Below are 25110 nucleotides of genomic sequence, written 5' to 3'. Positions count from 1 at the left end.
CCAGGGGATCTTCCCAACCCAGGGCTCGAACCTGGGTCTCCCGCATTGTAGACAGATGCTTTACCGTCTGAGCCACCAGGGAAGTAAGACATCTGTGAGTTTGGTTAACTCTATTGTAATAAGTAACCTAATTAGTATGATTAGAAGCTATAGGAATTTAGAATCTAATTTCTGAGAAAATTTTATAAAATTATTTAAACTTTTGTCATTTCAAGTCATCCAGTACTCACTGAACATTTATGGTATGCAGAAAGCAGAATGAGGACTGGAGATGGGAGGAGGGGTTACTCAGAAACTGTAAAAGCATAGTCACCTTTTGGACTTCCCCAGTGACTCAGCAGTAAAGAATCTGCCTGCCATGCAGGAGATACTATGGTTTGATTCTTGGGTTGAAAAGATCCCCTGGGGGAGGACAGGGCAACTCACTCTAGTATTCTTGCATGGGAGGTCCCATGAACAGAGGAGCATGGTGGGCTACAGTCCATGAAGTCACAAAGAGTTGGACATGACTGAAGCCACTGAGCATGCACAGTCTACCTTTTAAGAGCTGAATTTTTATATGAAGATGGAAACTATATTCATATGTGTAATACCAGAAACAAGGCAAAAGCATTATAAACAAATTATGATACTCAAACAAAATAAGAAACTATGAATTTCCACTGAAGAAATATCTCTAAGAAGGGGAGGAAACATAATGAGTTGGTAACATCTCCTTGTTTTTATCAGATAGAGAAAAACCACATATAAAATAGAGTACACATCATTAGGGAATATGTGAGAATTTTCCTTTTCTGAGAATTCTGAATTGAGATCTGCTTTGAGGTTAGAACTAGAAACGAAGATTGGATTAGTTAAAGCAATGAATATCAGAAGACATGCTATGGTCTTTGCTCCCTAAGCAAAGAGGAACTTTAAAGGTACATGAAGGTATGAAGAAACAAATTCATATTTAAGGAAAAATACTCCTTGGATAGCATGTAAAGGAAAAAAAAAAATTTAGAAACATGGATGAAGCAGTTTCACCCACAGATTATTTCCTAATGGGCTTTTAAATTTATTTCTATGTTGGGTACAATTGGGATCTGTTTCTTTAATTTGTCAGAATTTCTTGGAAGAAAAGGGTGCTTGAAGAACTAACCAGGGATGAGATACCAAGTTTTCTACTCTGAATTGTATCCTTTTTCACATCTTCAACTTAACTTAAAAAAAAAAAAAAAGTATCACAAAATAAATTAATTCTGAATTGATTTTGAGTGACTTAAAGTGAATTATAAAGGCAAAATGAAAATGAGAGGAAATGAAAAAAGTCTCTATTATTAAGTAAAGAAATGAAACTCAAAGGCTATTGTCACAAAACAAGTAAAGGTTGAGTGTTAATCAAGAGCTCCAGGTTGTGGGTGCGATTGGATGGAAGCTTCAGTCTGAATAAAAAGAAGCCAAAGACTCATCTACTAAAACTCTTTCCCAGAAGGTCATGATGGTCGCCATTTCACTTAAAGATCTTTTAGAGAAAATGTGCTGATTCCAGAAAATGTTTATATGTTATTGTAAAGGTATTCTCCCAAGTATAAACTAAACTCTGCAAGATTTCTTAGAAATTCTATTCCTTCTTTTATATTTTAGTGCATAGAGTTCTGTTGATTACACCCGTCTTTTCTGATCTGTGCTCATTATATTTTCTTTTCCCTTTAAAGCTGATGGTCCTTCTACTCCTGTATCCATCGGCAAGTTTCCTACGCGTTTTCATGAAATGTGTACTGTTGCTTTGCGGGCAAGTATTTTAATGCACATAAATTGACTATGTCATACATCTCATTTGTCTTACCATTTTCCACCAAGCATTAAACTTTGAAATTCCCTTCATGTTTTTATGTGCAGATATATTCCATTGCTTATGACTTCTACTTGAATTCCATGGAGTGTATTAATTATACTTTACTTATCCATTCTGACAGTGATGGACACCATGATTAACTCTAATTCCCTGAACTCACAAGAATGCTGTCACAAATACTTTTGTTTGTTTCCATTAGAAATCTCTATAAAAATCTCCTAGGAGTGGCACTGTTGGGTTACAGAATTCCTACAAATTATAAGTAATTTGATCTCCAGAATGGAGATGCCAATCTTGTCTCTCAACTAAGGGTACATCAACATTCTGCCATCCTCACATCCTTACTAACACTTGCAATTACCCAGCTTTCTAATAGATTAAAAGTGACATGCTTTCATTCTCAATTGTTTAATTATTAAATTAATAAATGAACTTGAGCATGTCTGAAATGTGCTTGTTAGCTTTTGTTTCCTCTTTTATGAATTGAAAGTTCCATTTTTTTTCTAATAAACTGATACACACAAGCTAATATGCAGAAGTTCATTGCTTATTCCAGATACAAGTAAGTCCTCTTGTCATTTTTGTTGTTGCTGCTGTTCAGTCGCTAAGTCACATCTGACTTTTTGTGATCCCATGAACTGCAGCATGACAGGTTCCCTGTCCTTCACTGTCTCCTGACATTTGCTCAAGCTCATGTCCACTGGGTTGATGATGCGATCCAACCATCTCATCCTCTGTCACCCCTTCTCTTGCCTTCAATTTTTCCCACCATCAGGGTCTTTTCTAATCAGTCAGCTCTTCAAACCAGGTGACCAAAGTATTGGAATCTCAGTGTCAGCATTGGTCCTTCCAGTGAATATTCAGGGTCTATTTCCTTTAGGATTGACTGATTTGATCTCCTTGGAGGCCAAGGGACACTCAAGAGTCTTCTCCAACACCACAGTTCAAAAGCATCAATACTTTGGTGCTCAGCCTTCTTTATGGTCCAGCTCTCACAGCTGTACATGACTAGTGGAAAAAATCATAGCTTTGATAATACAAACCTTTGTCAGCAAAATGATTTCTCCATTTTTTAATACGCTGTCTAGTTTTGTCATAGCTTTTCTTCCAAGAAGCAGGTGTCTTTTTCATGGCTGCTGTCACCATCCACAGTGATTTTGGAGCCCAAGAAAATAAAATCTGTCACTATTTCTAGTTTTTCCCCATCTATTTGCCATGAAGTGATGGGACCAGATGCCATGATCTTAATTTTTTTTTTAATGTTGAGTTTTAAGCCAGCTTTTTCACTCTCCTCTTTCATCTTCATCAAGAGGCTCCTTAGTTCCTCTTCACTTTCTGCCATTAGAGTAGTATCCTGTGCATTTCTGAGATTGTTGATATTTCTCCCAGCAATCTTGATTTCTGCTTGTGAGTCATCCAGCCCTGCATTTCACATGATGTACTCTGCAGAGAAGTTAAATTAGGTCTTGGAAAATAGCTTTTCAATATATTGTCTGCTGTTTTTGATCCTAATACTTTTTAAATGAGCACAAAATTTTAAGCATTTGTTATAATCTAATTTTTAGTATTTTACTGTTTCTGTTTGCTTTGATGTTTTCTTGTTAGAAATTCTTTCCCACCCTAAGATAACAAAGATCATTCTATGATCTCAAGTTAATTTCAACACTTTACCATTTGGTATTTACCAAATATCCATTTTAATTATTTCTATGTTCTACTTTGAAGCCCCTATCTGTATAAGATAATCTATTATAATTAATCATTTGCATGTCTTTAAAATGGGAAAACATGAAGATAAGAAGAAAGGATAAAGATTCACTTTAAATAAAAAAATAAAGAGGTAAAATTCTTTGACAGAGATGAATACAAAGAAGGGCATATCCACTAGGATTAAATCACAAAATAGATAATGAATAGGGGAGCTATGGACTGAATTGTGACCTCCCACTCCCACCGTATTCATATGATGAAGTCCTAATCCCCACTATATCAAGACTGACCTTTAAATAGACAAGTTAAAACGAGGCCATGTGGGTGACCCTGATTCAGTCTGACTGGTGTCCTTATAAGCAGTGATTAGGATGCATAGAAAGAGACACCAGGGATGGACCTGCACAGAGGAAAGGCCCGGTGACAGCATGGTGAGAAGGGGGCTGTCTGCAAGTCAAGGAGTGACCCAGGGAGAACCCAGCCCTACTGGCACCTTGATCTTGGACTTCCAGCCCCTAGAAGGAAGAGAAAAGGAACATCTGTTGTTTAAGTCACCCAGTCTGTGATACTCTGTTTCAACAGCCCAAGCAAACTAATTGATTGCTGTTGTTCAGTCAGTTGTGTCCAGCTCTTTGCAACCCCATGGACTGCAGCACACCAGACTTCCCTGTCCTTCACTGTCTCCCAGACTTTGCTCAAACCCATGTCCATTGAGTCAATGATGCCATCCAACCACCTCATCCTCTGTTGTCCCCTTCTCCTCCTGTCTTCAATCTTTTCCAGTATCAGGGACTTTTCTAGTGAGTTGGCTCTTTGCTTCAGGTTGCTGAAGTATTGAAGCTTCAACTTCAGCATCAGTCCTTTCAGTGAATATTCAGGATTAATTTCCTTTAGGATTGATTGGTTTGATCGCCATACTGTCCAAGAGTCTTCTCCAGCACCACAGTTTGAAAGCATCAGTTCTTCAGCATTCAACCTTTTTTTATGATCCAATTCATACAACCATAGATGACTACTCAAAATACTATAACTTTTACTAAACAGACCTTGCCATTCAAGTGGTATCTCTGCTTTTTAATACGCTAAGTTTGTCATAGTATTCTTCTAAGGAGCAAGCATCTTTTTTTTGACTGCAGTAAAATCAGCAGTGATTTTGGAGCCCAAGAAAATAGTCTGCCACTGTTTCCATGTATGAACATGGAAGGAAACTTCAGGTTTTCAGAAAACATTCTTACTGCCAAACACTAGAAGATGATTACTCAAGATAAATGATGACAATACCATCTTCTGAAAAGATTTGCAGCTACTAAGTGGTAAATGCTAAATTATATTGTACTTCAACTGGTGTTTAACAGATGGGGTTTGGATTGTTAGTTCATTTCTAGCTCTGACTTCCATGTTTTATTGACTATGGTTCATTGTTTACTTAGCTATGCTGTTGTAAAAAGATACATCATGAAGTCTTGGCTAAATAATGCAGCAGAAAACCAATTCACTTTTACCCAAATAAAAGCAGCTATTAGGTTAACACCCCTTAGATAACAATTTTGAACAAGCTTAGGTCCACTCTATCAAATAAATTGTTTGTTCTTTAACCAAACCTAAGTTAAAGAGTGATTGCTATTTCTTGTTTCCCTTGATTCTCTATTTCCCAAATAATAGTTCTTTGGAATAACAGTGAGTCCTATCCTTATGCAAATAAAAGTGAAGCAAATTCCCACTTGTTATCAACGCTTTGACAGCAGAAGCTTAAGTTCAAAAATGATGTTTTTTGCTTAAATAGACCTCTTTCAACCTTTAGAAACTCTGTCGGTCTGAGATAGGTTTCTTAACATATTCAATGCTTTGATGATAACCAGAGCAAGGGCTGTATGCAACTGTCAATAAATACACATGGCGAGAAAAAGCATTATGAAATAGCTCAAGATAAAATTTATTGGTGAGAACTGGAACCCCTATCATCAGTCAACTGTCTCCTTTCATTTCACCTAGGTATATTGCCTTTATTTATTTTTTTTAAACTTACCGAGGAGCATACTGCAGAAGCTAAAAAAATGGGAAGGACTCCCTCACTGATTTATAGGATGCACAAGCCTTCCGGCCTTAACTAGACTGAAGTTTACCTGAGTAATTCTTATATACCTAAATGATGATGCCTTCTTAGAGTGGTGATAAAACACCACCTCAGTCCCACGTTAAAGCAGCCAGGCGTAGAGGACAGACCCCTTCTCTCATGCTCACTCATGATGATAAGATTGTATATCACCAGGACAACAGAATGTCGGATTCCAGATAAGAAACGCCTCTCCATTCTCTCACATACACGGAGCAAAAACATTTCAAAGCTTGCCAGCTCTCTAGGAGGAATCAGAAGTCGATTCTCACCAGGTGACAACCATTTCACTCAGCCCCGTCAGAATGCTGTGTAACTGCAGGCCAATTTGAAATGCATTCAGATGATTTGGCATGGAGAATCTTATAATCTTATCTTCATTTGCACAGAATCGGGTCGGCAGCTGGGAGCTGTAAATTGTGAACGTGTGTCTGAAGGCGGCCTCGCTGTCTCATCCTTGCCCTCTGGCCCCCTTCCTCTGTTCTCTCCCCTCTCCTCTCCCCCCCCCCCCCCGGGGGGGACATTCTAGCCCCCACTCCCACCCCCTTTCGTTGTTGCAAGGAGCAGGGCACTGGTGTTATGTTGATCTAGATGCAAATCCTGATTTAGGCACTTAATATCTGAGCGACTGTCCACAAGGTGTTTAACTTTCTGAACTTTGTTGTTGTTGTTTAGTTGCTAAGTCAGGTCCAATTCTTTTGTGACCCCATGCACTGTAGGTCAACAGGTTCCTCCATCCGTGGGATTTTCAAGGCAATGATACTGGAGTGGGTTGACATCTCCTTCTCCAGGGGATCTTCCCAATTCCAAGGACTGAACCCATGTCTCCTGCACTGCAGGCAGATACTTTACCACTGAGCCACCTGAGAAGTCTGAACTTTAACATATTCCTCTGTAAAATGAAGCTAAGAATGATTACCTCATAGTCTGCTTGTAAGGTCTAATCTAAATTATATATGAAGTACTCAGATACTTGCCTAGTGCCTGGAAAATATTTGTCTCCATCAATGTTAGTATATTCAAATTCCATCCCTATGTTAGATTTTTCAAAAGGTATTTCATAGATCTCAAAGATTATTAACCACAATTTTCAAGAATATCTAAGAAGAGTGATGAACTTGTTTTGATTCAAAATACCATGAGAATCTGATGTCTTTTAAGAAGATATCGTTCTTAGCAAGAGTCGGAAATTCATATAAGATGAACCTTGAGTACCTGTAATGCCATAGTGAAAAATAAATATATTTCCTACTATCTTATTACAGAAAACATTGTTGTATATTTTTCCCATTAATTCTTTGATTAGCTCAGATAAAAGAATTCTAAAACATTCCAATATTGCAATTGCACAGTGTACCCTCTACACATTTGTCCTTTTAAACGGCAGAATGATGAAGTTGAATGATTCCGAGTTACACTGGCTACTGCAGCATGGATGCCTTCCCTGATGAGTAAAGGATGTCTTCTGATTTTATTACCAATCCTTGTTTTCTCATGTACTAGCCAGTATCTCAGGATTCTGAATTTCTTTCAAATCTTCATGCTTTTAGTTGAGATTGACAGAGTTTTCCCAACTAGTTCCTCCATGCTGACTTACTCTGCAGATCTTGGGATTGTACCCCTTCATAATCTCCCGAGTCCATTGTTTATAATAAGGAATGCATTTCCGAGATTATATAAATATATATATATACACATATGTATATATTTTATAGTTTCCGCTTCTCTGGAGAATCCCTACTATATACTACACTAAATCCCTAGTATATACTATATGATCCCTACTAGGAAACAGATCAGAGAAGGCAATGGCACCCCACTCCAGTACTCTTACCTGGAAAATCCCATGGATGGAGGAGCCTGGTAGGCTGCAGTCCATGCTAAGGGTTGGACATGACTGAGCGACTTCAATTTCACTTTTCACTTTCATACATTGGAGAAGGAAATGGCAATTCACTCCAGTGTTCTTGCCTGGAGAATCCCAGGGACGGGGGAGCCTGGTGGGCTGCCGTCTATGGGGTCGCACAGACTTGGACATGACTGAAGTGACTTAGCAGCAGCAGTAGCAGGAAATACATGGGGAAACAGTGGAAACAGTGTCAGACTTTATTTTTGGGGGCTCCAAAATCACTGCAGATGGTGACTGCAGCCATGAAGTTAAAAGATGCTTACTCCTTGGAAGAAAAGTTATGACCAACCTAGATAGCATATTCAAAAGCAGAGACATTACTTTGCCAACTAAGGTCCGTCTAGTCAAGGCTATGGTTTTTCCTGTGGTCATGTATGGATGTGAGAGTTGGACTGTGAAAAAGGCTGAGCGCCAAAGAATTGATGCTTTTGAACTGTGGTGTTGGAGAAGACTCTTGAGAGTCCCTTGGACTGCAAGGAGATCCAACCAGTCCATTCTGAAGGAGATCAGCCCTGGGATTTCTTTGGAAGGAATGATGCTGAAGGTGAAACTCCAGGACTTTGGCCACCTCATGCGAAGAGTTGACTCATTGGAAAAGACTCTGATGCTGGGAGGGATTGGGGGCAGGAGGAGAAGGGGACGACAGAGGATGAGATGGCTGGATGGCATCACCGACTCTATAGACGTGAGTCTGAGTGAACTCCGGGAGTTGGTGATGGACAGGGAGGCCTGGTGTGCCGCGATTCATGGGGTCGCAAGGAGTCGGACACGATTGAACTGAACTGAAGTGATATACTATCTTACATAGCTCCTATGAAAGTGAAATGAAACAAAACATATAGAACTCAGGGCCCAGGTTTAGCTTTTAGTATTGCTAAATTAAACAGATGTGAAATTACTCTGTCAAATTGTTGTAAAAGTCTGTAAATGCTTTCTTTCTCAGTTTCTGTCCTTGCATTACTTTGAACCAATGTGAAGCAGCTCACGGATATATGAAGGTGTACAGCCTAAACTTTGAGCAGCACTGTTCTAATATATTTTAATAGGACACTGGAGAATAGATATGTAAATGTTTCTTTTTAAGTGAGTGAAGAGAAGTTGTAGAGGAAAAGTAGTTGAACTAGGGTAGACCTTTTGCAGTATTAAATGCATTTGAATTTATCTAGTATTGAAAGGGTAGCAAGTAGGAAGGGCAGAGGTCCCCAAGTCGCAGGAGGAAATAAACTGCCAGCGGCAGACGTTTTTTTTCCTTCTCTACACAAAATTAAAAGAGGCTCTTTTAGTTCTGTGTTGAGGACAACTGGCACTGCCTTGAGCTAACCAATCTGTTTTTTTTTTTTTTTTTTTTTTTGTGGAAATGTTTTTCTTAAGCTATGTTAATGAAACTGTGTATTTGCTTTGGAATCTGTCTTTCTTCAAAATGGTTCCGCCTAAGACTAACACTTTTTCTTTTCTCAAACCTTGGGCTGACAATGACTCAACAAACCAGTATTCATGTCGATTGTTTTATGAAAAGGGATGACACACCTCCTGCCATCCTATCTCAAAAATGCGTATTGTGAGAGAGGGGCCTGGTGAAACTCCCTCAGCCTAGAGGTGTCTCTCTTATCTGATTAATAGCTTTCTAACAGACGTAAAACACCTCGCTAAGAACTAGCAAGGGGGCATTATTTCTGCCGCCTTCTGATGTCTATGTCAGAAGCTTTCTCTAGCTCTGTTATACTTCAACAAAATTCTGTTACACAAAAATCTCCAGTGGTCAAGCCTGGTCTCTGACCCTGGATGGAAATCCTCTCCTCCAGAGGTCACGGATCCTGGCGTAGCACAGAGCTAGCAGCAACAGCCTTTAAGTATTGACTGCTTAATATTTTGTTACACTGAACACATGAGTACTACAAACTCAGTAAGGAAAAGAAAAGAAAAAAAAAAAAAAAGCATTTCCTTGGTGAAAGGAACTAATCTTGCTTTCAAAGAGGGATGAATAAGGGTAGGAAACATTTAAGCAAGAATGCTGCTGCTGCTGAGTCGCTTCAGTCATGTCCGACTCTGTGCGACCCTATAGACAGCAGCCCACCAGGCTCCCCCGTCTCTGGGAGTCTCCAGGCAAGAACACTGAAGTGGGTTGCCATTTCTTTCTCCAATGCATGCAAGTGAAAAGTGAAAGTGAAGTCGCTCAGTCATGTCTGACTCTTTGCAACCCCATGGACTGCAGCCCACCAGGCTCCTCTGCCCATGGGATTTTCTAGGCAAGAGTACTGGAGTGGGGTGCCATTACCTTCTCCCTTAAGCAAGAATGCAAGATGGAATATGTGATGCGTGACTTTCTATCTAGAAATATTAGAAATTAGTACCATAGGAAATTGTGACCTTTCCCCCTTAAACTCCACATTGTTTATAGAGGATATAGGATAACATGGAACTAACAGAATGAGTAAGCTTTAGACAAGTAGAAGCAAGGAAAACCATCACTGCATGAAGATCTAAGACAGCAATAATGCAATGGGTGGCATGATTATGAAGTATTCACGGAAGAGTAAAGAGATGTGTGGCCAGGCTTTTAGAGAGAAACACTATGGAAAAGTGTACATTGAAGTCAGATAGTGAACAGTCTTGAAAAGATTGATGATACTGATAGAAGCGGTAAGCCTCAGGGATTTTGCCTTGGAGAATGATATGATAAATATTGTGCATTGGTATAGAGGTGGACCCTCCATTGCTATCAGGAAAAAAACACTGGAAGGCAAGAAAAATTAATATGACAGTAATAACATTTCTATCAGACCATTCAGATAGAGTAAATGATATTCTCAATTAATACTGGATTCCACTGTCACCACAGATTTGGGTATCTGTGAATACACTTTTCACTTCTCAAGAAAAGGGTTAGAGACATCATAAAAGGACGAAGATGCATGCCTCATATGAAGTAGACTGCCTTTGAAAGTTAATACTCATGGTGGTGATGGATGTTTCCTCCCATGTAATCTAGAAGCCATGGTCATTTGCAGTAAAAAGTAATCTTACACCAAACTTCCCAGGGTTTTCCAAGCTCCCTGACACCAGCACTCACTTACTGCCTTTAGAAGCCTTCAGCCAGGAGAGCCAGAAAGGTCAAGGACATTAACATCTGGCTGAAACCTGAGATGTTTTCACAACACAAAGAGAAAGACAGGGCAGGGTCTCCATTATTATGTGAATGGCTCTGAGGAAGGTATAAAAAGAGGGAGGAAGCGATTGTAAGAATTCTGAGATTGTAAGCATTTGAGATTAGCTGAGATTGTAAGAATCCTAAAGCAAAAGCTGGCAAGACTAGGACTTCCCTGGTAGGTACAGTGGTTGAGAATCTGCCTTCCAATGCAGGGACACAGTCTGATCACTGGTCAGGGAACTAAGACCCCACTTGCCCCTGGGCAGCTAAGCTTTCTTGCCACCACTAGAGAGGCCCGTGTGCCCAATTACTGAGCCCATGCACTTCAGGGCCCATGCTTCAAGCTAGAGAAACCCACGTTACACAGTAAAAAGCCCCTGCACCGCAGCTAGAGAAATCTCACGCACTGCAGCGAAGACCCAGTGCAGCTAAAAGCCATCAAACAAAAAGACCTTCAAAGACAGAGTAAACTACAGAAAATATGAAACAAGAATTAGGAAAATAGAAAGTTAGGGCTTAAACAAAAGATCTAGGTGAAAAACCATCTAAACTCTGAAAGAATAAGGTATTGACTTCTGTATGTGTATATGAAATTCATATAATTTTAACTCTCCAATCATCATCCCTTGTTTTGTGTGTTATGAGTGGTGGATTAGTTTTGTGTCTAACTCTTAGACTCCCAGTTCTATACTGCTTTGTAATACTTCAGAAGGTTTGGAGAAAAAGAAAAAAAAAAAAAAAGCAAACATATGTATTAGGGATCACTGAGTGCTTATCTGGACTTCCCAGATGGCCCCTGTGGTAAAGAACCTGTCTACCAGTGCAGGAGACTTAAGAGACTCAGGTTTGATCCCTGTGTCAGGAAGATCCCCTGGAAGAGGGCACAGCAACCCACTCCAGTATTCTTGCCTGGAGAATCCCATGGACAGAGGAGCCTGGCGGACTGCAGTCCACAGGGTCTCAAAGAGCTGGACAGGACTGAAGTGACTCAGCATGCACACACATGTGCTAATCCAGGGAGGCTGGAGTAGGCACTGGGAAACAAACTAGAGAAGGAGAGCACCTATTTTTGTGGCCCAGTGGATCATTTGCTTTTCTTTTGGGGAGTTAGTAGACAGTGAGGTCTTTTCAAACTTAGAAAACCAAAAGGATTTGTCCCCTGAGACTAATGGCAAGTATCGCTCCAGATTAAAGGAGAAGCAGGTCATAAAAGTTTCATTAGAAGGGTTATTTTTGTGTAAAACAAAGAACATAAAGATATCGACATCCTAAATGAATATCATATCAATTCTGTGAGCAAGTATTTATAGAACATGTTCTGTATCCCTAGCATTGTGTTGGTCCTTGACATTGAGATGTTGGATAATCTATCTGGAGAGACAGGAAGGAAGAAGACTTTGTATACACTTTGATACATAATTCTAACAGATGCTAAATTCTGTGATGCAGACATTAAGAGTCATGAAATAAGGAAGAGGGAATCAGTGTGAGGTGAATAAGGGAGCAAGGAGTGTTTCTTGGAGCTGAAGCAAAAGTCAGCCATAAATGACAAACAGTAATGCGGATAGAAGCATATTATTCAGGGCACAGAGGATCCAGTTATGGGTGATTATATTCTGAAACCCAGTCAATCAGCATATGATCCTTTTCTTGGAAATAAATTCCTGCAAACTGGGAAAATGCATTCCCCACTCCCCGCCAAGAGTCATCTCATGGCCTCAAAGCACTCATTATCACAATTTATATTAGTGTATTCAAAATGCTGCATCAATAGCAAACGTTTATCCACATGATTTATATGTCAGATTGGGGGGGAAGCATCTAAAATCTCAACTTTCCTATTCATACCTCCTTATTTTTTCCTAGTCACAGACTACCACAGTGATATCTATTGTTTGACCCTATTTTACTGCCTTTCCAGTATTGATTAATACAAGCAACCAGGAACAGCATAACTTATTTACAGATAAGATGCTTACTAGTTATGATCAATAGTTATACCTCTTGAATGCTGCAGCACAGCTAGAACCATAACAGTCAGAATTTATTACTAGTAAATCAATATGATGGTCCTGGGGTATGCATCTCTTGCAGACTCTGTATAGTGTAATGTCTATCATTATATAATGAAGTTCATTCTTTTCTAGCCATCTATATGTTTCTGGATAGTGTAAACCTCTGAATTGATTTTTCACAAGAGAATCTACACTACTTCAATAAGCAGCACGTGTACCACTTGGTGGTAGTCAAGATGACAGTCCTAAAGGGATCTTAGGAGTGAGGACATGCTGAGGGGATAAACTACTTACACATTTCAAGAGCAATATGTCAAAGCTAAAAAAAAAAAAAAAAAAAAAAGATTTTTTTTCAATGTGATTGTTGCAAATAAGAATCATTCCATTCAAAAACTGATGCTCTTTTCCCATTGTTTTTTTTTTTTTTTTTCCCCCCCAGGGGGATTTTACTGTTAGGAATATGGAATCCTGCTTTAATTCCAGGTTTCATGTGAGATGAAACTTGCTGGCGCATCTCAGAAACTCCAGCATGTTAGGTAAACAGGGAAAAAGCACTTGCCTTGAAACAGTTGCTGGATGGTCTTCGCTTTGATTGTGATGAATGACACAGCAAGCCCTGTGAGTTTTAAGCGGCTCCATTTGCAGGCTTCCTTGTCACAGCTGTAGTCACTTACCCTGGCTGGTCCAAAGAATGCGTATAGTAAAACACTTTCTTTTGCCCGGGTAATTAAAGACTCTAAAGCTTCTGGGAGGTCTGTGAAAACTGATAGCATCCTTGATGGTTTTACAGCTTAGAGATCTCATCAGTACCTAAATCTGTCATTATGTGTGTTTAAAAAGAAAGAAAAGCATTACTGAACAGACTTGTTTCATTAAGGTATTGCTACATTCTCATATCCAGATAGGAGATTTTATCTTTGTTATCTTAGCCACAAGACACTGATTTACTTCTGACCCCCTGTTGGTGGGAATGATTTTAAGCAATTCATGCTCTCAGCCTGCCTGCCACCCTCACCAACATCTTCTCAGTGACTTGCATAACCATGGAAAACGAGTTTGCTTTTTTCCTTCCTTGCTCTGGAAATGTGATTCAAAGGGGTTATTCATAGAACAAAATGGAAATTGGTTGAGTTGATAGACTTATCTGAATCATTGGAAATTAATTATGTCGTTGGTGGCATCTTAGCTGTGAGAGATACATAGAGATCTGAGCTGCAAGGCTGTGATGGCTGCTTTTAGAATCAGAACGGCTGCCTCATGTGATAAGCAAACTACTGTCATATGCTTGGATGTATGCACTGGCATCTATCTACATAGTAGTTTTGCCTCATGAAATGGCTTTTATTATTGAATTATATAGGACATTTGAGTTGCTCTGTTCATAGAAGTCCTAAAATTATTCAGATATAATGCTAACAGCACATGTAAGGCAACACTGAAGCAAAGTCCCCTAACCCAAATAAGTTGAATGACAATGTGCCAAATTGTCCAACCACATTTTTTTATTGTTAAAAGGGGATTTTCTACTGCAGCATTTTTCAATGTCAAATTTTTCCAAAATGTTTGCAGCTCCTTTTTAGACCCTAGTGCTTTTGTAATTCTCTTTAAGTGGTTAATTCCAAATTTAGTTATCATATTTCACATTGTATCCATTTCTGTTTTGAGTAGATCTCCCCTGATTACTCAGTAGTAAAGAATCTGCTGTCATTGCAGGGTTTGATCCCTGGGTGGGGAAGATCTCCTTAAGAAGGGAATGGCTGCCCACTCCAGTATTCTTGCCTGGAGAATCTTATGGACAGAAGAGACTGGTGGGATACAGTTCATGGGGTCCAAAGTGTTGGGCATGACTGAAGTGACTTAACGTGCATGCATGCACACAGCCTTTGGGTTAAATGAAATATGAGTTTCAATACACTGTCATTTATTTGCTAAGAAATTTTGGACAAGTAATTGAAACTCACTAAAATTTCAATTTCTTTTTTTTTTTTAACAAAATGTGCAAGTATAGTATTACACTATACCACATAATGGGGCTTTTGAGAAGATGGATTGATTTTAGGAGACTTTTTTAACAGTATCTGGCTTAATCACTCTGTGTTTATATAAATTATGGATAAAAATGTAATAGTTATAGGTACCTGAACTCACTGGTTAACTTACATGGATTCACTAAATATTCCTCCTTGTCAAAATGCTACCCAGAACTAGAGACAAAAAAAAAAAAAAATCAAGTACATTTTACGTACATAACTTCCCTCCTTAAAATTTATTTGTGGTGATATGGGTTCAGGTATTTTTCAGGATAACATTTTCTTTACCATCAAACAAATAGGCATAGAACTTTGAAACTGTGAGCTTCATGATTGCACTTCACTTTAAAAACTTTAGATCATATTTGAGTATACTGTTTACTTATAAATGCATATTTTATAAATATATTAACATTTTAATTAATGAAAAGGGGTGAAATTGCATCCACCTTCAAATCAATTTCAACCCAAGGGATAACTATGAATAGAAATTGCGTCCATTGAATTGTCAAAAATTAGTCACTTCTGTTTTACATGATTAACTAAACTAACCTACTGGTGACTCTGTGGTTCCTCCAGGGCCCCCCATGGGTCCCCTGGCACCCTTGTGGGAAAACAATTCTCTATGTAATTGACAAATAATTCTCACTCTTGAATAAATAACTGTGCTGACCTCCAGACTGTGGCCTATAGAACATGGTACAAATTCCTTCTATTTTCTACTTTTTAATCTTTCTTAAAGTATTTTACTATTTCTCCCTTCTGTCAAAACATATTCATGTTATTTTGAAAAACTTTGATCCATAATGCCACCGTTCCACCTTTTCTTCCTTTTCTGTACAAATATCCATCACTGCTGACATTTAACATTCATGAATGATGGTAGCAGATTTCGCTTATGCATGGTTGGATATGATTTTCTATATTTGGACATGTGTTTGGTCTATCCATAAGATTTCCCAAATTCTTTATATTCACAGATTGATATATTAAAACAATCACATTATTTTCACAAAGTAAATATGATGGTCTATGATATTTAAACTACTCTTCTCAGGTTATAAATATAAGTATACACTTTTTGCTAGTTAAAGTAAACTAGTACATCATTGCAACAGACATTTCACAAGAATCATATATAAACTGCAATCAGAAAATTAGAATTAAAAGAACTAAGGTCTTTTGATAGAAGTGGATTATCCTTCAGCCTGACAACTTATATGTTGAACTGCTTGTTCTTTCAATCATTTGCCCACTACAGGATTAGCCTTGAAAATTAGATGAGACTTCATGTTACAGTTTTGCACAGATATTGCAGTGTTGGCTGAAGGATTAGCTCCTTCTTTTTGTTTACTGTAATTGAAATTCCCAAAGACTATTAAGAGAGAATCTCTTTGGGATCCATCTTTTATTTGATTTTAGGTACCACATTTCTTTCTATAAACAAGAAAAACCAATCCAGAAAAACCTTTTATTTGAAACATTTTGGTTGAATATACATATCCATCCACTCATGGGAGTCTTGTTCTACAGTTTGTTTGTTTTTTGCCAATAACCACAATTCGGTTAACCTTAGATCCAAAGACCACTCTTACTGATGTCCCAAAAGATCATTAGCATAGCATGGATTCCTTCAAGACTCTTTTGTTTGGGCCAAAAGAAGAAGTCTAAGTGTGGGATTTACACACACACACACACACACACACATGCATGCATGCATGTGTATACATGTACACATATGTGTCATATGTTTATTGGATATATGTTCATGGATATATATGCATGCATAAATCTCACATTATGCATGAGAATAAAATGCAAATTTTATTTTAGCTATCAAATAAACTTTAATCATAAATCATGGACATTGTGATTTAAAGCAAGCACAGAGATCAGGAAGGCAGAACAGCTATGAACATGGGCATGAAGAAGAGCCGATGCAGAAGACAGAGGCAGTGGGACCAGCCCAGGGCTTACAGATGGGGTCATGTCTGTTTCCACCCAGGTTGTTTAGCTCGGTCATGAATGCTCTTTCTGTGTCAAACCCATACAAATAGTTCCAACCTAGCCACTCATTTTCCTGTGACTCTTTCTCTCCACCACTGCCACGTCTAATTTTTATGCTTGCTACATTCTTGCAAAGTAAGCCAGTAAGCTGGAGACAAATTCTATAGCTGTCTTGGTAGTCTGATTGCCTGTTCCCCCTCCATTTCTGCTGCTTGTTCATTGTCATCTTCCTGTGAATATAAATCTGGACTCACTGCTTGCAATTATCGAGTCTTTATGGGCCTTGCAAAAAAACACATCCTATCTGGTGGACCAAATAGGAAAAGGCATCCATCCTCCCAGAGGAGGCAGACCATTTCCAAGTGCAAAGCCAGATGAGATTAATGAGGGAGAGATTTCTGCCTCCACCCACGGGCTCCCAGCCAGGCGTCTTTGTGCAGGGTGCAATCGTCACAGCCCTGTGTATCAGCCTTCATGGGGAGCCACATTACTTATGCTATAATAACTTGTAATGGCTTAAACTAACCTAATTTTCTTAGACCACTGATGCAATTCTTAACACAACTAGTCTGTTGTTTTGGGGCTTAGCCAAAATCGGGGAGAGCTGACTGCTTTGTACAGATCTCCTTATTAATTACTTATTTACTTTTTCAAAGTTTCAAGATGAAATTTCAGAACATGAGGAAACGGGAATAACTTGAAAGTTTTTTTTTTTTTTTTAATGCTTCTTTTTGGGGATTTTTTTCCAAACAAAAGAGATTGATAAAGAGGTTGGCCAAAATCAAGTTTAAAGGCCACTATGTGGTCCTTGCTTTAAAAGGGGATGTTTCCTGTCCTCTTCTGTAATCTTCCCAGAGACAGAGGTATTGGACAGGATGACATCCAGTTATTTCATGTCCCCTCTCTTTTTTGGAAACACAGAAAGGAAGAACTTCTGTAGTCTCTAAAATAGACATTTTAATGTAGCTGGAAGATAAAATTTTAGTAGGAAGACAGGGAGTAGAAAATGCTTCCACTACTTCTTTCCCCTTAAACAGTGTGGATGATATAACTCTTGAGCTGGAACATTCATAGGAGAAACAGTTTATCTCTCTTATTCCCGTGCCCCCCCACCCCACCAAGAAAAGGAATTGTGGTCTGGCTGATGTTCCGAAAACTCTCTTACTGAAGCCAGTAGCATTCCAACTGCTTAAGGCATAAGTTACTTTAAAGGCTTTGTCATTATGTAGATCTGGATTCAAATCCCGCCTCTGATGTCTTGAGGAAGAGAGCAGACCATTCTGGAATGCTCATGGCAAGTTACTAAATAGTGCTGTCTCTGAATATAGCATAATCTACAACTTAATTGACTAAAGAATCCTTTAGGAAATCAGAGGGGTCTCTCATTGTCAGACATTAAATACAGCTATGAAAGATGAGGGGCTTCCCAGATGGCTCAATGGTAAAGAATTCACCTGCAATGCAGGAGACGCAGGTTTGATCCCTAGGTCAGGAAGATCCCCTGGGGAAGGAATTGGCAACCCACTCCAGTATTATTGCCTGAGAAATCCCATGGACAGAGGGGCCTGGTGGGCTAGAGTTCATGGGGTTTCAAAGAGGTGGACATGACTTAGCAACTAAACAACAACCAAGGAAAGGTGAGCCTTCTCAGTGACATTTTCTTTGGTTTGGAAAAATCAAACTTCTTGCTAACTTTGGCAACATATAGAGGAGAATTGGAAAACACCAATGAGATCTTTGTGGCCACTGAATAAGAGTGATCTGGCCCTCCTAAAATGAAACTCACTCTAGAAATACACAGGATAATTTCCTGAAGACTCATTTTACTAAAATCTCCCTAGATCTAGTGAAGCAGATGCTCACCAACAGAAACCAGCCATTTGTGAATGAGGAAGGTAAATTCAAATTATGAATCAATGTTCAGGGGACAGTACTTGTATGCTGCGTCTCCTGCATTGCAGGTGGATTCTTTACCACTGAGCCATCTGGGAAGCCCCTCACCTTTCATAGCTGTATTTAAAGATAATGCAAGACAAAAATGTCTAAAAATGCTCAGCAAAATGTCTATAAAGAAAATCATACAACTAGAGATCTATGCTGCTGCTGCTGCTGTTGCTAAGTCGCTTCAGTCGTGTCCGACTCTCTGCAACCCCAGAGACGGCAGCCCACCAGGCTCCTCTGTCCCTGGGATAGATGTGACTATTAGCTTGATCAAGAAATAATTATGTTTTGATTCACCTGAATATAGTGGCTTACAGGCTTCCCTGGTGGCTCAGCTGGTAAAGAACCTGCCCACAATGTTGGAGACCGGGGTTCATTCCCTGGGTTGGGAAGATCCCCTGGTGAAGGGAAAGGCCACCCACTTCCAGTATTCTGGCCTGGAGAATTCCATGGACTAGACAGTCCATGGGTTGCAGAGAGTCAGACACAACTAAACAACTTTCACTTCACTTCACAGGCTTCCCTAAAGAAGTTGAGACTTGGGTTTCAGGAACCTCCCAGATGGGTGGACAGGCAGCAGTGCAGTGAGAGAATGCAAGATGTCGCTGACTATTTAACTCCTTTCTGCCTAGAGTTACTTCTCACAGTTTATGTGGACAAACTACTTCCGTCAGCAAGTTCTTCTTTAAAAAGTTACCTGCGGATGTTGCTTCCAATGAAATATAGGCTTGAGGCACATCACCCCTACTTACTTATTCAAAATTAAGTTGCATATATAGAAAATCAAGGGATACCTCAGTTAATATGTGAGGAAAATCTTCGCAATGCTGCTTGCGAATACCTTAAAGTTATTAAATGTTCATAACCTTTAAATGTTAAAGGTTCATGTTGGCCTCCCATATCTGTTGTACCAGTAAAGATGGTGAAATCTGTTATGTTAAAGATGTGAAGTATTTTTTGTAACAGAGGGAATGACAACAGACACCATCTGCATGAGTATGCTTTCTGGTTAATTGTTCAGTTTAGGCATTATACCTAAATTAAGTTCATATTTCACTCTGAATTTCAGCAATATTGCATTAATGATTATTGTAATGAACTCATTAAATCTGAAAGTCAATATTAATTTATTATCTGAAGTCTGTTAGTGAATTATATCGGCAGGTGAGAAGAAATGGTCTAATATTACCTGTTTGATTATTTCATAGCCAATGTACAGATTATAAAGCAGTCTCTGGTTGCTAAATTTTTATTTTGGTTATAATTACCTCATATTGAATTATATTATATCATAGTGGCTTTTCAATGAAAAATCATAGCATAACTAACTACAATTATCTTTACTATGTCTTTTTTATTAATATGCAGAACACTTCTTATATGTAAAGCCTGTTTCATGGAATAATAAAATCCAAATATTGTAACAGGTTTAGGGGAAAGGAACCAGTCTTTTAATCCCTGCTTCTATGGTCCCATGGGAAATTGATAACTACTTTTAATCTTTTTGGATGTTTTCACTTCGGAAATTTATTTGTATATTTCTATATAGTCTTCTTCTGCTGTGTTTTCTTAAAAATATTTTATATATTAATTTCCATGAAAATTTAGGGTTTAATTCTAGACCCTAACCTCTACTTCCACTCATTGAACATAGATGCACATGGGTGTGAATGAACATCTGTACATATCTACACACCTGCTGCACGCTAAGTTGCTTCAGTCATGTCCAACTCTTTGTGACCCTACAGACCACAGCCACCCAGGCCCCTCTATCCATGGGATTCTCCAGGCAAGAATACTGGAGTGGGTTGCCATGCCCTCCTCCAGGGGAACTTCCCAACTCAGAGACTGAACCCGAATCTCTCCTGCATTGACAAGCAGGTTCTTTACCACTAGCGCCACCTGGGAAGCCCATACCTATGCACTTTTTTTTTTTTTTTTTTTAATCTCTACACTTCCCTTTCTATGCTCTTTCCAGATGCTTCAGCTGGTAAATCTACTTGCAACAGGGAGACCTGGGTTTGATTCCTGGGTTGGGAAGATCCGCTGGAGAAGGGAATGGCTATCTACTCCAGTTTTCTGGCCTGGAGAATTCCACGGACCGTATAGTCAATGGGGTTGCAAAGAGGTGGGCACGACTGAGTGACTTTCACTGATATAATTTAATCCATTTCTGATTAAAGAAATATCTAGTGTTTGTGTTATTAGCACAATGTAAATATTATTCAGAGCTAAGTCATGCAATTCACTAGGATTATATTTGCTTTTCAAATGCATGTCTGTTGACCCTGGAGGTAATAATTGCTTCATTTTGGTATCATTTGCTTCATTTTCTCGGTCGCTATCAGCATTCAGCTTAAAACTCTACAAGGGATGTGTAAATCTGTGTTCCGTACATTAACAACTGTCACACAGTTTCCAAGATTTGTCATACTCTTGGCTATCTCCTTTCCAGAGACTCATATCCCTCTTCTGTTTTACCAGTTGCTTTCTAAGTATGCAGTATAGCTATCTTCCTGTGATGACCTGGACCTCTCATAGTATGGCTATGCTGTCATGCAATAATACATTACCATGTTATTAGTATTATTATTTTAATGACCATATCATATAATTTTTCCTTAAGAAAGAGTAGATAGTGGAGGGTCTTCTCTGATGATCCAGTGGTTAGGAATTCACCAGTGAAGGAGCTGTGGGTTCGATTACTGGTCAGGGAGTTTGGGACTCACATGCCTTGAGGCCACTAAGTCCACAGCACTGATGCAACTAAGACCCCCACACAGCCAAATATATTTTTTTTCTCCTTTTTTTAAAGAAGAAAATGTGAATGGGAAATTTTTTAAAATGTACATCCTTGAATTTTTTTTCTTTCTTTTTTTTTTTTACATTTTAGCCTCACACATGACTGAAAGTTCACCTTGGTACTGAATACTATTTGGGAATTATATTACCTCCAAATTTGGAAGGTCATGGGCCATTATCATACAGATTTTTGCTGTGAAGAAGTCTAATTCCATATGATTGTATTAGAAGATTTCTGCTCCACCCCCATGAATGCTTTTAAACTCTCCTTTTTATTCCCACTAATTTTTGGAAATTTCTTGATGATGAACTCTGGTGGAGTCATTTTACATTCATTTTTCTGGGCCCTTGATAAGCTCTTTCAAGCAAGACAGTCATTTAAAAAATAAAATATTTCTTTGATAATAATTTCTTTGTCTTATTTTCTCTGATCTTATTTCTAGAGCTTCACTTATAGGGAAAGATAATGGATAGGAGAAAAGTGGAACTTCTTGGTCAGTCCCCTAACTTTGTTTTCTATTTTCCATTGCTTGGCATTTTTCTTCCACCTACTGAAAGATTTCCTTTAAATGTAAATATAAATGTACATATTTTTAGGTATATAATATATAAATGTATGTGTATAGTATATACATATATTTATATTTATATGTACATAAGACTGCATAGTACACACATAGATAGGTATATAACTCCTAAAATTTTGTTGGTTTTTGCATATAATTTTACTCATGTTTAAGCTTTCTGTTTTTATATCATGGGTGCAAAATTTTTCCCTACCCGAGTACAGTAATTGCAGTACCTTTTCTTTGAGTTTTGTTATATTTCCTGTCTTGTTTCTCAGTCCTCAGTTTAGCTTTCCTTTGTTCATTTTGTTCTTTGTCTTCCATCATAGAACCTTCCAGGACTCCCATTCAAATTTTCAAGAGAGGAACTAAAGACAGACCAAAAGCCTTGAACATAGGCAAGGTTTGTTGAATGATGTTTTGTGAAGGGGGATGTCTTCATTCCCAATTGAACAATAATGAATTATCTCAAACTCAATGGCTTAAACAATACAAATTTATTATCTTGTGGTCCTGTAAGTTAGACATCTAACACAGGTCTCCCTGGGCTTGATTTTTCAAGGTGTTTTGCTCAACAGGGCCACGTTGCCTTCTGTAGGCTCTAAGGGAGAATTTTTAGAAAAATGTAGACAGTGTATTAAAAAACAAAGACATTACTTTATAGAAAAAGATCCATATAGTCAAAGCTTTGACTGGTTTTTCCAGTAGTCATGTGTGGATGCGAGAGTTAGGCCATAAAGAAGGCTGACCGCTGAAGAATTGATGCCTTCAAGCTGTGGTGCTGGAGAAGATTCTTGAGAGTCCCTTGGACTGCAAGAGGATCAAACCAGTCAATCCTAAGGGAAAACAACACTGAATATTCATTAGAAGGACTAATGTTGAAGCTGAAGCTCCAATAGTTTGGCCACCTGGTGCAAAGAGAAAATTCACTGGGAAAAAAGCCTGATGCTGGGAAAGATTGAAGGAAAAAGGTGAAGAGGGCAGCAGATGATGAGATGGTTCGGTAGCATCACTGACTAAATAGACATGAATCTGAGCAAACTCTGGGTGATAGTGAAGGAATTCTGGCATGCTGCAGTCCATGGGGTTGCAAAGAGTTGGACAGGATTTAGCAACTGAACAACAACAACAGGGATATTCCATTTACTTTCATTTTCTACCTTCTACAAAGAAGCTACCCTTATTCCTTGGCTCATGGAACTCTTTCTGCATCTTCAAATCCAACAATGGTGGGTGGACCTAGGTCTTTCACATCACATCATCCTAACCATTCTTTCATAATGACATCTGCCACTGACCACTGCCAGCAAAGGCTGCCTGCTTTTAAGGGCTATGTGCTCAACTAGGAGACATCTGCATAACACAGGGTAATTTTCTTATCCTTAACTTATGATGCTAACTTAATCACATCTGCAAAGTCCCTTCTGTCATGTAAGGTGACAAATTAACATTATCAAGGGATTAGAATCCCTTGATCTTTGGGATCTATTTTTCCACCTCCCAGCAGGGAATCAAGGAGAGAGATCCAGCCATTTTTGTTGATGACTGACTTTCAGTGTTGAAGTTCTCTGCTCTTTAAGGAAAAAATACATCTTTTATTTTCCTTCCTTTTGTATATAAGACTGTATGCCAGCTTTCAGGGAGTCAGACAGGGTTAAGTGACTGGGGTCAAGCTGGTTAGGATGCTGAATTCCTTTACCTGTCCCTGGCATACTTGAGCTTCAAAAAGCTCTTGTTCAACCTTTAGAGAGAGCAAATCTGCTGGTATGTTTAGGGTTAGAGGTAGAGAGTCAGCTCTCCATGCAAAGTGAACATGGGCTTCCAAACAGTTGTGCTATTCTTCAGCCCTATAACTTGGAACATTCCACACCAGCTTCTTGACACCATTCATCCTGCTGACTCTTAGCTTTCAAATTTTACATCTGCTGAGTTACACTGTAAATGTGTTTTTCCACTTCCAAAATTTGCTTGACATTTCTCATCTACTGTCATTTATTTTTCCTATTCTCTTTGAATGTATGGGTTTCCCCATTTTTGAACCATTTGTCAACATTTCAGTGAGTGTATGGGAGACAGTGCAGGTCAAGGGGTATGTTCAATACCTCATTTTATCTAGAAGTCACTATGCATAGAAATTAATGCAATCATACACCTTCTGTATATCTCCCTATTCTTAGTTGGTTGGCTTTTACAACATCATTTGCCTTATTTCGAATCCTTTTGACTCTGTCGTATTCTGTAATATTTGTATGGAATGAAGAATTTATAGTTGAGATATATTTAAAAGCAGAACTGGAAGCACTGACCATCTGTCATTTAAATGAATATATGTAAGACATATTTTGAAAGCATGGAATATTAAACTATAGAGAAAAAGAGGGAAATGGTCATCATGAGATAAAACTATTGGTACCAAATCAAATGCACAGAGATTTTGATATGCTATGATTACAATCAAAATATCTCCATCATCCTTGTTGAAACCCATTAAATTTTCTTGATAATTTATTTTTATTTGATTCATGTTTTATACTAGAAGCAATTCTTCTGATTAAAAATACAGTAAATAATTATAATAATCCATAGAAATTCTTTTTAACATCATTGTAAACATAAGTGAAATTAAATTTATTTTTATAATGCATGAAAATAATGTATTTCTCAAAATTAGAAGAAGGGACACATACTAGGATTTGTGTATTTTCTTTGGATTTCTTAAACTTCCTTTTAGAGCCTGGTGAAATAAATACTAAATAAATTGGACAAAGCATATAATTCAGAAGCAAACCATTTTGCAAGTTCAATTAATTTTAAACATGAGAAAACAAATTACTGGAAGGCATTTGGAACGCCCCAGGCTCAGCCATAATGACTAAACCCTGTCTGATCTCCAGGGTGTTGCCTTTAGAAAGCTTTATTTTATTGTTTGGAAACTTTCCTTTCTCCTAAGATTCTAAAATTATAGGTTGTCAACACATATGGTACATCTTATAATCTACAGTAAATAGAGAGTAGGCAAATAAATACATGAA

This window comes from Oryx dammah, unplaced genomic scaffold (genome assembly GCF_014754425.2).
Source record: "Oryx dammah isolate SB20612 unplaced genomic scaffold, SCBI_Odam_1.1 HiC_scaffold_24, whole genome shotgun sequence".
In the NCBI taxonomy this organism is placed as follows: domain Eukaryota; kingdom Metazoa; phylum Chordata; class Mammalia; order Artiodactyla; family Bovidae; genus Oryx; species Oryx dammah.
Note: the sequence above shows the minus strand (reverse complement) of the source record.